Raw genomic sequence first — 13,969 nt, 5'->3', positions numbered from 1 at the left:
CTGGAGTATCCAGCCAAAAACCGGATATCTGGTAACCCTAACTAGAGAAGGAGTGGGGAAGGGCCATAGCTTAGTGGTAGAGCATCTACTTTGCATGCAGAATATCCCAGGATCAATCCTTGGCATCTCCAGGGAGGACTCGGAGAGACTCCTGCCTGACACCCTGGAGAGCCGCTGCACAAAACTGTGTTGACAATATGGAGCTAGATGGGCCTATGGTCTGACTTGGTATAAGACACCTTCCTATGCTCCTATGTACTTGGACAGCAAGTTGCAGTGGTTCTTGTTTGGTTTTCCCCACACTCTCCATTATGTCGCCTATTGGGTACTGTATTTGAAAGTATCACGTCCTCTTGTGGATAAGGGATTGGTTAAGAAGCAGAAAGCAGAGAGTAGGAATAAACGGACAGTTCTCCCAATGGAGGGCTGTAGAAAGTGGAGTCCCTCAAGGATCGGTATTGGGACCTGTACTTTTCAACTTGTTCATTAATGACCTAGAATTAGGAGTGAGCAGTGAAGTGGCCAAGTTTGCTGACGACACTAAATTGTTCAGGGTTGTTAAAACAAAAAGGGATTGTGAAGAGCTCCAAAAAGATCTCTCCAAACTGAGTGAATGGGCGGAAAAATGGCAAATGCAATTCAATATAAACAAGTGTAAAATTATGCATATTGGAGCAAAAAATCTGAATTTCACATATACGCTCATGGGGTCTGAACTGGCGGTGACCGACCAGGAGAGAGACCTCGGGGTTGTAGTGGACAGCACGATGAAAATGTCGACCCAGTGTGCGGCAGCTGTGAAAAAGGCAAATTCCATGCTAGCGATAATTAGGAAAGGTATTGAAAATAAAACAGCCGATATCATCATGCCGTTGTATAAATCTATGGTGCGGCCGCATTTGGAATACTGTGTACAGTTCTGGTCGCCTCATCTCAAAAAGGATATTATAGAGTTGGAAAAGGTTCAGAAGAGGGCAACCAGAATGATCAAGGGGATGGAGCGACTCCCTTACGAGGAAAGGTTGCAGCATTTGGGGCTTTTTAGTTTAGAGAAAAGGCGGGTCAGAGGAGACATGATAGAAGTGTATAAAATTATGCATGGCATTGAGAAAGTGGATAGAGAAAAGTTCTTCTCCCTCTCTCATAATACTAGAACTCGTGGGCATTCAAAGAAGCTGAATGTTGGAAGATTCAGGACAGGCAAAAGGAAGTACTTCTTTACTCAGCGCATAGTTAAACTATGGAATTTGCTCCCACAAGATGCAGTAATGGCCACCAGCTTGGACGGCTTTAAAAGAAGATTAGACAAATTCATGGAGGACAGGGCTAGCAGTGGCTACTAGCCGTGATGGCTGTGCTCTGCCACCCTAGTCAGAGGCAGCATGCTTCTGAAAACCAGTTGCCGGAAGCCTCAGGAGGGGAGAGTGTTCTTGCACTCGGGTCCTGCTTGCGGGCTTCCCCCAGGCACCTGGTTGGCCACTGTGAGAACAGGATGCTGGACTAGATGGGCCACTGGCCTGATCCAGCAGGCTCTTCTTATGTTCTTATGTTCTTAATGCCACCCTGAGAGCCAAGGTGATATAAAATCCCAGGCCCTGCAGGAGAAAGAAAGCATCGCCCCAAGGGAAGGAGAGGCTGCTGCTGCTGTGCTGCTGCTGCTGCGGGACCACCACCTCCACCACCCTTCCCAGAGGGACTTCTGCCTGGCAGGACCAGGCCCCAGGTACCCAGCCAGCCAGGACTGATTCTTACCACCTGTCCCTCTTTGGAGGGATACATAAGCCGGCTGGCTGAGGTGGCCTGGGAGACCCAGGCCCTGCAGGAGAAAGAAAGCATCGCCCCAAGGGAAGGAGAGGCTGCTGCTGCTGTGCTGCTGCTGCTGCGGGACCACCACCTCCACCACCCTTCCCAGAGGGACTTCTGCCTGGCAGGACCAGGCCCCAGGTACACAGCCAGCCAGGACTGATTCTTACCACCTGTCCCTCTTTGGAGGGATACATAAGCCGGCTGGCTGAGGTGGCCTGGGAGACCCAGGCCCTGCAGGAGAAAGAAAGCATCGCCCCAAGGGAAGGAGAGGCTGCTGCTGCTGTGCTGCTGCTGCTGCGGGACCACCACCTCCACCACCCTTCCCAGAGGGACTTCTGCCTGGCAGGACCAGGCCCCAGGTACCCAGCCAGCCAGGACTGATTCTTACCACCTGTCCCTCTTTGGAGGGATACATAAGCCGGCTGGCTGAGGTGGCCTGGGAGACCCAGGCCCTGCAGGAGAAAGAAAGCATCGCCCCAAGGGAAGGAGAGGCTGCTGCTGCTGTGCTGCTGCTGCTGCGGGACCACCACCTCCACCACCCTTCCCAGAGGGACTTCTGCCTGGCAGGACCAGGCCCCAGGTACCCAGCCAGCCAGGACTGATTCTTACCACCTGTCCCTCTTTGGAGGGATACATAAGCCGGCTGGCTGAGGTGGCCTGGGAGACCCAGGCCCTGCAGGAGAAAGAAAGCATCGCCCCAAGGGAAGGAGAGGCTGCTGCTGCTGTGCTGCTGCTGCTGCTGCGGGACCACCACCTCCACCACCCTTCCCAGAGGGACTTCTGCCTGGCAGGACCAGGCCCCAGGTACCCAGCCAGCCAGGACTGATTCTTACCACCTGTCCCTCTTTGGAGGGATACATAAGCCGGCTGGCTGAGGTGGCCTGGGAGACCCAGGCCCTGCAGGAGAAAGAAAGCATCGCCCCAAGGGAAGGAGAGGCTGCTGCTGCTGTGCTGCTCCTTTCTTTTTCTTTTTTTTTACTTTTTGTTGGTGTGTTGATGCAATTTGAGATGAATGGGTGCCTGATTATATGAATGTATGTTTGTTTATATGCTGTATATATGGCTGTATATATAGCTGTTTTTATACGTTTAATTGTTGTATATTTTAGTTGTATTATGTGCTTCAGAGAGAGTTTTATCCATCAGGCGGGGAGACTTGAGGGGGCCCCAATTGCCGTAGTGACGGGCAAAGGAAGGTATGGCGCTGTGAGAAGGACGTGCCAGGTAAGGGGAACGCGGTCCAGACATGTTGTGGCTGTGCCTTGTTCCGGTCCTTCCCACACCCGCAAGGTCGTTGGTAGTCCTATCAGCCAACTCTCAGATCTCCAGTTGCTGTTATTAAATGCCAGATCGGTATATAATAAAACCTCCCTCGTCCACGATTTGATTGTGGATGAGGCAGCCGATCTGGCATGTATAACCGAGACCTGGGTGGGTGAGCAGGGAGGAGTTGGTCTCTCTCAGCGCTGCCCACCGGGGTACCTGGTCCAGCATCATGGTAGATCTGAGGGTCGGGGAGGTGGGGTTGCTGTCGTCTATAAGAGTTCCATCTCACTCACCAAGCACCATGTTCATTCAGTTACTGGCCTGGAGTGTTTACACCTTGTGTTGGGCCAGAGGGACAGGCTGGGAATCCTTTTGGTGTACCGCCCACCTTGCTGCCCAATGGCTTCCCTAACTGAGCTGGCGGAAGTGGTCTCGGATATATTGTTGAGGTCCCCCAGACTAATAGTACTGGGGGATTTCAACATTCATGCCGAGACCACTTTGTCTGGCGCGGCTCAGGACTTCATGGCTTCCATGACAGCCATGGGGCTGTCTCAATATGTTAGTGGTCCAACACATGTATCGGGGCACACTCTAGACCTTGTTTTTGCTACTGAGCATGGGGAAAGTGATCTGGATGTGGGGAGTTTTACAACACTCCCTTTGTCATGGACAGACCACTGCTTGCTGAAGTTTAGACTTTCAGTAACCTCTTCCCTCTGCAAGGGTGGGGGACTTATTAAAATGGTCCGCCCCCGGAGACTAATGGATCCTGAAGGTTTTCAAAGGGCTCTGGGGGATTTTCCGGCTGATAGGACTGGCGCTCCTGCTGAAGCCCTGGTCGCTCTGTGGAATACGGAGATGACCCGGGCTGTAAACACGATCGCTCCTGCACGCCCTCTCCTGTGTAGAGCTCATACAGCTCCATGGTATACTCCGGAGCTGAGAGCGATGAAGCAAGATAGGAGGAGGCTTGAGCGGAAATGGAGACGAACTCCCGACGGATACAATTATGCGCTGGTTAGTGCTTCGACTAAGCTCTATGTAGGAGCAGTGAAGGCAGCTAAAAAACATCATTTTGCTGCCACTATTAAATCATCTCTTTGCCGCCCAGCGGAGCTCTTTCGAGTTGTCCGGGGGCTTCTCCATTCAAATCCTCCGGACAGGGTGGAATCATCGGAGGCCCGCTGTAATCAGTTTGCCGATCACTTCCAGAATAAGATCTCATGTATCCGCCGGGACCTAGACTCTCAAGTTATAGCAGTAGATCCTAGTGAGGTGTCCGGAGCACAGTCTTGTCCTGTTTTGTTGGATGAGCTTCAGTTGGTTCAACTCGAGGACGTGGACAAGGTGCTTGGACAGGTACGTGCAACCACTTCGGTACTGGATCCTTGCCCCTCCTGGCTGATAAAAACTAGCAGGAATGGAACAGGTAGCTGGGCCAAGGAAGTGATAAATGCCTCTTTACGAGAGGGAGTGGTCCCGGGCTGTCTGAAAGAGGCAGTGGTGAGACCACTCCTGAAAAAGCCTTCCTTGGACCCAGACAATTTTAACAGCTACAGGCCAGTGGCGAATGTTCCATTCCTGGGCAAGGTCTTGGAACGGGTGGTTGCTGGCCAGCTCCAGGCGCTATTGGATGAAACTGATTATCTAGATCCATTTCAATCGGGTTTTAGGCCCGGTTTTGGCACTGAGACAGCCTTGGTCGCCCTGTACGATGACCTATGTCGGGAAAGAGACAGAGGGAGTGTAACTCTGTTGATTCTCCTTGATCTCTCAGCGGCGTTTGATACCATCGACCATGGTATCCTTCTGGAGAGGCTTGCGGAGTTGGGAGTTGGAGGTACTGCTTGGCAGTGGTTCCGCTCCTACTTGGCGGGTCGTCTCCAGAAGGTAGTGCTTGGGGAACATTGCTCGACACCGCGGGCTCTCCAATATGGGGTCCCGCAGGGGTCAGTTTTGTCCCCCCTGCTTTTTAATATCTACATGAAGCCGTTGGGAGAGGTCATCAGGAGTTTTGGAGTGCGTTGTCATCAGTATGCTGATGACACGCAGCTCTACTTCTCCTTTTCATCTTCTTCAGGTGAGGCTGTCGATTTGCTGAACCGTTGCCTGGCCTCGACAATGGACTGGATGAGAGTTAACAAACTGAAGCTCAATCCAGACAAGACTGAGATGCTGTTGGTGGACGGGTTCTCTGATCGGATGGTGGATATATACCCTGTCCTGGACGGGGTTACACTCCCCCTAAAGGACCGGGTTCGTAGTCTGGGAGTCTTTTTAGACTCTTCCCTCTCACTTGAGGCTCAAGTAGCCTCGGTGGTTAGGAATGCGTTTTACCAACTTCGGTTGGTAGCCCAGCTACGTCCCTATTTGAGTAAAGAGGACCTTACATCAGTGGTACATGCTCTGGTAACCTCACGTTTGGATTACTGTAATGCGCTTTACGTAGGGCTACCTTTGAAGACAGTTCGGAAGCTACAACTAGTGCAAAATGCGGCGGCCAGATTGCTGACAAGGACCAAGCGGTCCGAGCATATAACACCTGTTCTGGCCAGCTTGCACTGGTTGCCAATATGTTTCCGGGCTAGATTCAAAGTGTTGGTATTAACCTATAAAGCCTTATACGGTGCGGGACCACGATACCTTGCGGAACGCCTCTTCCGATATGAACCGGCCCGTGCACTACGTTCTACTACGAAGGCCCTCCTCCGGGTTCCAACTCACAGGGAGGCCCGGAGGGTGATGACAAGATCTAGGGCCTTCTCAGTGGTGGCCCCCGAACTATGGAACAGTCTCCCTGAGGAAGTACGCCTGGCGCCGACTCTGCTTTCCTTCCGGCGCCAGGTCAAAACCTTCCTATTCTCTGAAGCATTTTAAGTTACATTGATCTAATTTTAATAATGTTTATTGTATTGTTGATTGTATTTTAATATTATTTTGTTATTCATTGTATTTTTATACTATTTTATATTCACCGCCCAGAGAGCTATCGCTAGTCGGGCGGTATATAAATTTAATAAATAATAATAATAATAATAATAATAAATCTGCTCTATGTTTTAAATTCATAAATAAATATGCACCCTTCTCTCCTCTCTTCCCTTGGAGCTTGGTATCTTCCTAAGGATGTTGGGACTGACCAGATGTTTTAATTCAGGCTTTAAAAAACTAAATAAGTGGATGTACATTATAGCAGAGGAACATAGGAAGATGCCTCATATTGAAGATGCCTTATACTGAATCAGATCATTGGCCCACCTAGTTCAGTACTGTCTACATTGACTGGCAGCAGCTTTCCAGGATTTCAGGCAGGAATCTCTCCCAGCCATACCTGGAGATGCCAGGGATTTAATCTGGGATTTTCTGCATGCAAAGCAGATGCTCTGTTACTGAGCTACAGCCTTTCCTCAAGGGCTGTGTAGAGGTCATCATTTCCCCTCATGGAAATATTAGTTCTTTGACACGGGACTAAGACTGCAATCCAATACATGTCTACTCAGAAGTAAGCTCCATTGGGTTCAACGGGACTTACTGCCAGGTAAGTAGGTATTGGATTGCAGCCTAAGTGACTCTGGTGGGACTTGAACCCACACCTTTGAATTTCTTCACTAATCATTGCAGTATAGAGATGGGGAATCTGTGGCCCTCCAGATGTTGTTGGGATAGCCAGTATGGGACCCTCCAGATGTAACCGGACTACAGTTGTCTTCATCCCTGACTATTGGCCATGCCAGTTGGCCCTGATGGGATCTGGAGTCCTGTAACATCTGAGGCCCACCCTGCCATAAAACTCAAAAACACCATTTTAACCCACTGTAATTAGAATAATTTTCCCCTAAGGAATCCTGGGGCAGTGTGTTGAAATGATGTGATGGAGGACCCCAGTCCATGTCAAAGAACTTATATTTTCATGATGAGCAGTGATGACATCTACACAGGCCAAACCTGGCATTCTCAGCCATGTGGAGCAGAGAATTTGTGTGCTTGTCTAAGTAGACAGTATTCTTTCACAGCTGTGTTCGATGCCATAAAAGAAATACCTCCATCAGTTCTTTGGAGAATTAAAATTTAAAAAAGAGGTTGGACTCCTCCACAGAACTGTACCAAGAGATAAATGAAAAGCAGTAATCCAGTCATGTTTCATCATCATCCCAGTTCAAATAACATTGTTTTAGTCCCTGGCAGCCTCACCCCATGGTGGGTAATTACAGACTTTAACTTGGGGAAAACAGAGACAAAGAGGAGGAAACCTTCATTAGAAACCCATCTTTCATACAGAAACCCCAAAATGTAATGTCTGCGGCAGCATGCCAGAACCACAGCTCGTCAGAAGAAAGCTTATGCTGATGCTGCAAAAAGGGGGAGAAGTGTTAAACAGCTTTCATAGGATCACTTTCATAAAGTTGTTCAGCTGCTGCATCTGGGGAGGGAAGGGCTTTAGGAGAATTGCAGTGTTTTCCTTCAATAATAAAGAATGTCTTCTTTCATTTTCTTCCTCACTTGTTCTTCCTATATGGGCAGAGCAATCCTATACTCACATTAACCCAGGAACACAGATACGCCACTGCTATGCCAGTTAAACAGGCACCATATTCAATGCATGCCGACCCTGGGAAGAGAACAACATACAACTAGAAAGCACAAAAATGGCTGTGGAAACACCACCATAGTCCACCAATCAGGGACTGTAATGGCGATGATGCCCACACTCAGTGAGAGCCAATGAACTCATGAGCACAGCAGCATGTCTTCAGCACACACCCCTGCATCTCACACCCAGCCTAATTCTAGTGCACCCCCTGTCAGGGACCAGGAGACAGGTTCTTCTTCGTTGGATGATGGAGGTGAAGACTCTGAACCGGAAGGAGATGGGCACACAGGGCCCGCCCCAAAAGGATCACTGTCAAATGAATCTGCAGGTCCAGTACCCACCCTCTCACCCTCCAAGGATGTGGCACCACCATCCTCTGCTTCAGAAGACCTGAGGCTCCCTTATAGCAGGTGATTACTAGAGAAGGAAGCTGAGCCTCTTTCAATGAGGAAGCTCCTATAGGAGAGGTGGGGAAAACAATTAGGCTGTACCTGCTTGGACTTTTACTGTATAAGGGCTCATTTTATAGTGTGTTTGATAGTGTGTCTGGTTGTTGCTATTTTATATTTATATTGATTTATCATGTTTGTTTATTGCACTTTTGTATCTAATGTAATGTTATTGTATTTTCTTTCCTAGTCATCTGTTCACTACTTTGGGGGGCTTTGGCCTAAAAAGCAATCTATAAATAAACCAATGGATAAATGAATATAAGGGTTCATTTTCACTTTGTTCCTTATTGGAGCAACTACCGAGCTCTGCATACCCCAGAGCACCACCTGAATCCTGTCTTGTATTCAGCCTGAAACTTGCCTTGCCACATCACAGAGCAGGACACCCTGTGTCTGTCAGCCCCAGTGGCACAGCCTACAACAACCCAGCTACTGTACCGGGGCTCGGCCTTGGTCTACAGCAGTGGTTCTTAATCTTTTTTGGGGTCACTGATCCCTTTGATAATGTGATGAAAGCTATAGACCCCCATAAATATGTGGCCCTCCAAATACTGTACTCCATCTCCTACCATTCATGACCATTAGCCATACTGACTGGAGCTGACAGGAACTGAGTCCCAACAGTACAATATCCTGAGAGCCACAGATTTCTCACCCTTGTTCTATGCAACTGGGGCAGAATTGTGTTTCGAACACATGGTTCTGCCACCATAACATTTATTTTGGCCCTTTGAGAGACTCCCTGTGATGATTCTCAGGATTTTGATTTCTGCTGCTACATCTGAAACAATCAAGGAAACCTCCCAAATGCCCCTGACAAAGTGCCTTGGGCCCAGTGAACTCCCCCATCTCTGATGCTCTGTGGAGGTTTTCTCTTCCAGTTTCCTTCATTCTCCCCCTCCTGTCTTTCCTCTGACATTTGGGAGATACCCTATGACGTGGGTTCAGTTGATGTCTTTAGAACTTCTGCTTTGGAGTAATAGGAAGAGGAAGGTTTAATCAGATGATCATGTCTGTGTAACGCACTGTATGAATGTTAATCTTTTCTCATTTCATTGAAGGGAGCTGAGGAAAAGGGGTTTTACCTTCTGGCCTTTCCATTCAGATATGTTGACATTTCCATTTGCTCTTTCCCATGATGCAGAACTTTGACGTCAGGTGGGCCGGTTAACAGCTTAAAGTGTGTATGACTCACTGAGCAGTGGGGTGTGGGGGGTATGTAGCATGCCCTTTCCTCTTTCATATCGCTTGTTGGGGCTGGTTTTAAAAAAACAAAAAAAAAAACGTGAAACCTGATTCACAGCTTGAGAGGAGGTGCAGCTCAGTTCAGGCTCTAGTAGGCATCTCCATGGTAACTAATTTTAGAGGCATACTTGAAATGTCACTATTACAGCAAGCCCTCATCATTGTTCCTTTTTGTCAGCTGTGGCAGGCAGCGTCTGTTCCCTCTAGAAATCCATCTAGCCAATCAGGTTGCAGGACTCACCGGATTCAACCAAAAGCCACTGGAGTTCAAACTATCTTTTCTAAATCAAACCTAATAGAAGTAGTTCCATGTTGCATTTGAAATTTTTTTCAATGCAAGAAATTATAAAGTACTACTGTGCAGTTCAGGGTTAGCCACCTTAATGTAGCAAATGTTATTCTGAGGTAGTAAGTTGATCTGTTCACTTTACTTGCAGGTATCCTGAAATAGGACTGCTGCTTTGGGCAATTTGAAACTAGGCATAAGTGTCAGCCTTTACGTTGTTCCCATCAAGCCTCAGTTTTTAGCTAAGCTTTCGTGCTAAGCATTGTGTACATGTTGACTTTTAAAACCACTGAAACGAATTCAGAAATGGAAATGAACAATGTCTTCCAAGGCAGCAAGGTACCAACTACGCATTAAGGGAAAGGGCAGCTCCCTCCTCTCTTATGTAAATTGTTCCTATGCTTGACACTGTTTGAATCGATCCAGAATAACCAGATAAATAGTAAATAAACCAAACCCAGTTTAAGAAGTCCACACTCCAGAGCTGCCCTTCCTCTTGGAATGTCATCTGAGGCTATTATTGTGCCTAGAGGGGCCTGCTGAAGCAGGTTTTGCACTGGCTGGATACCAACTAAGCTGGAGATGACAGAACCAATTTCAGGGATGCAACAGGTCTACATCTTGCCCCAGGCAGCCAAGAATTCCAGGACCCACTAAGAATGATGAATCAGGGGTACATCAAAGGGCTATATTTGTGGGTGATCAGATTTTTATTGATTTATTACACTGTATATAGTTTGATGGGCTTGGGGGCCTCAGTAAGGTCTTGTTGCTGCACTGCTTAGAGAGAATTGCTAGTTTTTATGTTTGTATTTCTCTCTCAAGTAGCTGTATGTTTTAATTTAAAAACTGCAGTTGATTGGTTAAATAGGCAGTCTTAAGGTGACATTACTCAGCAATAAAGTGGATTGATTCATAATATATGAGCAGGAGGCTGGCTAACATGCCCTATATCCAAAGGAAGAACCCCCTATAACTTTTCCATCATGGGCATGTTTAAAAGGATGTAGCAATGTAAGTGTATCATAACTCAAACTTTGAACATTTGCAGACAACAGATCATACAATTTATACTGTGTTATTTTTGGGGGGGGGGGTTAAGGACATTTTTACTGTACCTCCAGATGTGTTCTAAAGTCAATGTTTCTGAGGGCTGCATACCAGCAGTGGGTGTGGCCTGAGTGAAAAGTGGGCATGGCCACAGTCAGTGTGTGTCAGTCACACACACACACTGTGCAGATCAGCAGGGTAGCAGAGAGAACATTTTCCTCCCCATATCAGTGCTGGGATGGACAGAATGCTTTAAACCTATTCGAAAGGAAGATAAGTTTTGCCCTGCTCTCAATTACTCCCAAGAACATAGTACTAGTTATTGATACCAGGTCTTCACTATGGATGGAAAGATCTGTCAATTTCGGTTCTCTCAGTTTCTCACTTTTCTAATGTTAAATTCAGTCCTCTACATTTTGGCAGCAATCTGTGATTTTTTTTTTTAATCCTCATGAAAATTCTCCACCATTTTAGTGAATTTCTCCAGATAAACACATTTTTGTAGGCAGTTTTGACAAAGGTACACATTTGTGCAAGCCATTTCTCATCACATCATGCCTTTTTGCATGTTAGTTTCACTCAAATATTCATTTTTATGTACACTTCCTCTAATATATGCATTTTTGTAAATAGTGTTTAGTTGGTGAACTGCATCCCAAAATTCTAATAAATGCGAATTTTGAAGGATGGCTATGTTTCGGTTCTCATATTGTTCTGGAAAGTGCGAATTTGATAAATTCTGCTTGAAATGCAAACGGAACCAAAATTCTCACCCATCCCTAGTCTTCACAAACCAAAGATATAGTAGGGAATCAAAGATTATCACTTTGGGTGGGGGAGGTCGGAGACATTACAGTACCCTGGAGGCCCTTTCAGAGATTCTTGGCAGCAGAGAAGAGTTGCTTGGAGAGAGCACATCAACAGTCTCTGCAGTTCAGAACTTGCCTACTTTAAACAAACTTCAACAGCCAAAAGGTGTTGCAGCCTCAATTGGAATTCTCCCTTCTACAGCAAAGGTTCCCAAATGGTGGTCTGTGGACCACCAAGCTTCATTCAGGTGGTCCAGGGTATATCCTATATTAAATATTCATATTGATTTTTAATTGTATTTTTATTGCTTCTTTTATTTCTTATATATTACTGTATTACAGTTTCAGTTCTATGGAATGCCAATTATAATACAGTAAAATACAATATAAGAAGTAAAAGAAGCAATAAAAATACAATTTAAAATCAGACAGCATCTAGCATAGCACATTACCATTGCTACAACAGGCAGAAAAATCATTAAGTTGCCTGCCAAGACCCTAAGCAATTTTCAAGTTGTCCACGAGAAAAAAAGTTTGGGAACCTCTGGTCTAGAGCATATTTTTTCTCCTCCAGGCAAATATAGTTGTTGCGGCGGCCGTGAGCCTCATAGTGTTCCCCTATGCTTCCTCCTAATTTGTTATGTGACTAATACATATGGACTTGTGGACCCTATGCCTGTTGACTCTATGCCTGATTTGCATTAGTCCTGAAATAGTGTGCCTCATTCCTCTTATGAGAGCTATGTAGCTTAGCTTTTTAAAAAGGCCATCCCATACTTTCAGAACCTTAGTTAGGGAGTGTATTGATATAATGACCTTTTTGACCAGAATTGTACAAACCCTCCCTATAGACCAAATACCACTGGTGCAGCAAACATGTCAGCATAATTATTACTGATAGTAGGACACTGGGATTGCTGCTCTGTAACAACAGACGTTATTTGCACCAATGATACTCTACCACTAGTTCAATTAATTTCTAAGTGGCTATTCTTGAACAAGAACGCTTCAAGGAGAGACTCCATCATAAAACTGCATATGACAACATATCAAGAAGTTCAATTCTGTCATCTGTGGCTTGTATCGTAATAATGGTATTGTGTCCCACTAAAAAATAGTAATTAATTTAGCAATGCTAGGATGTTTGTGTTATTGTTAATTACTGTTGTGAATGGTCATTTGGCACATAATTAAGACTAGACTTTTTGCATTTCATTTCCATCTGACCTCTCTGCACCCATGTGCACAGCTTGGAAAAGTTACTTTTTTGAACTACAACTCCCATCAGCCTCAGCCAGCATGGCCACTGGATTGGGCTGATGGGAGTTGTAGTTCAAAAAAGTAACTTTTCCAAGCTCTGCCCATGTGTATATATTCCTGACCACTGAAGATATCCATCCTCATGCATCTGATGATGTGGACTGTGGTCCACAAAAGTGTATGCCATAATGCATTGTTAGTCTTTAATGTGCCATAAGACTCTGTGTCTCCAGCATGGAAATGGCATTGCCACAGTCCCCCTTTGTGTCCAGTCTTGAGATGCAATGTGCTACCTTTCTGCTCACTTTATTTCTCAGGGACTACACCTAGGAAAAAGAAACCAAGTGCACAGTTATAAGATGGGGGATACTTATTTATTTATTTATTTATTATTATCATTATTTTTACCCCGCCCTTTTTCCAAAACTGGAACTCACGGCGGCTTCCAGATAAAAGCACACATATAATTAAAAACATACAAAAGTCTAGATTAAAATCAAATTAAACAATTTACAGTATTAAAACCATTCATACATACAGTTAAAATAATTCAAACTCAGTTTAAAATAATACAGTGAGGCAACAGCAATGCAGCACCCTTCAAGACCTGTCCTTGACAGCTTTCAGTTCCAAAGGCTTGTTGAAATAAAAAAAGTCTTTGCTTGCTGACGGAAGGACTGCAAGGAGGGGGCCATTCTTGCTTCCCTAGGAAGGGAGTTCCAAAGCCTCGGGGCAGCCACCGAAAAGGCCCTATCTCGCGTCCCCACTAGTCGTGCTTGTGAGGATGTAGGTATTGAGAGAAGGGCCTCTCCTGAGGATCTCAGGGCCCGGGCAGGCTCATATAGGGAGATACGGTCTGACAGATAGCCTGGACATAAGCCATATAGGGCTTTATAGGTCATCACCAGCACTTTGAATTGTGTCCGGAAACAGAGTGGCAACCAGTGGAGCTTTTGTAACAGGGGAGTCGTATGGTCCCTGTAACCAGCCCCAGTTAACATTCTGGCTGCAGCACGTTGCACCAACTGAAGTTTCCGAACAGTCTTCAGAGGCAGCCCCACATAGAACGCGTTACAGTAATCTAAGCGGGATATAACTAAGGCATGTGTCACCGTGGCCAGATCAGATGGCTCAAGGAACGGGCACAGTTGGCTCAGCAATAGTACATGCGAGAAGGTTCTTGGGATTGTTGTTGTTATAT

Source organism: Rhineura floridana, chromosome 2 (assembly GCF_030035675.1).
Source record: "Rhineura floridana isolate rRhiFlo1 chromosome 2, rRhiFlo1.hap2, whole genome shotgun sequence".
NCBI lineage: Eukaryota > Metazoa > Chordata > Lepidosauria > Squamata > Rhineuridae > Rhineura > Rhineura floridana.
Note: the sequence above shows the minus strand (reverse complement) of the source record.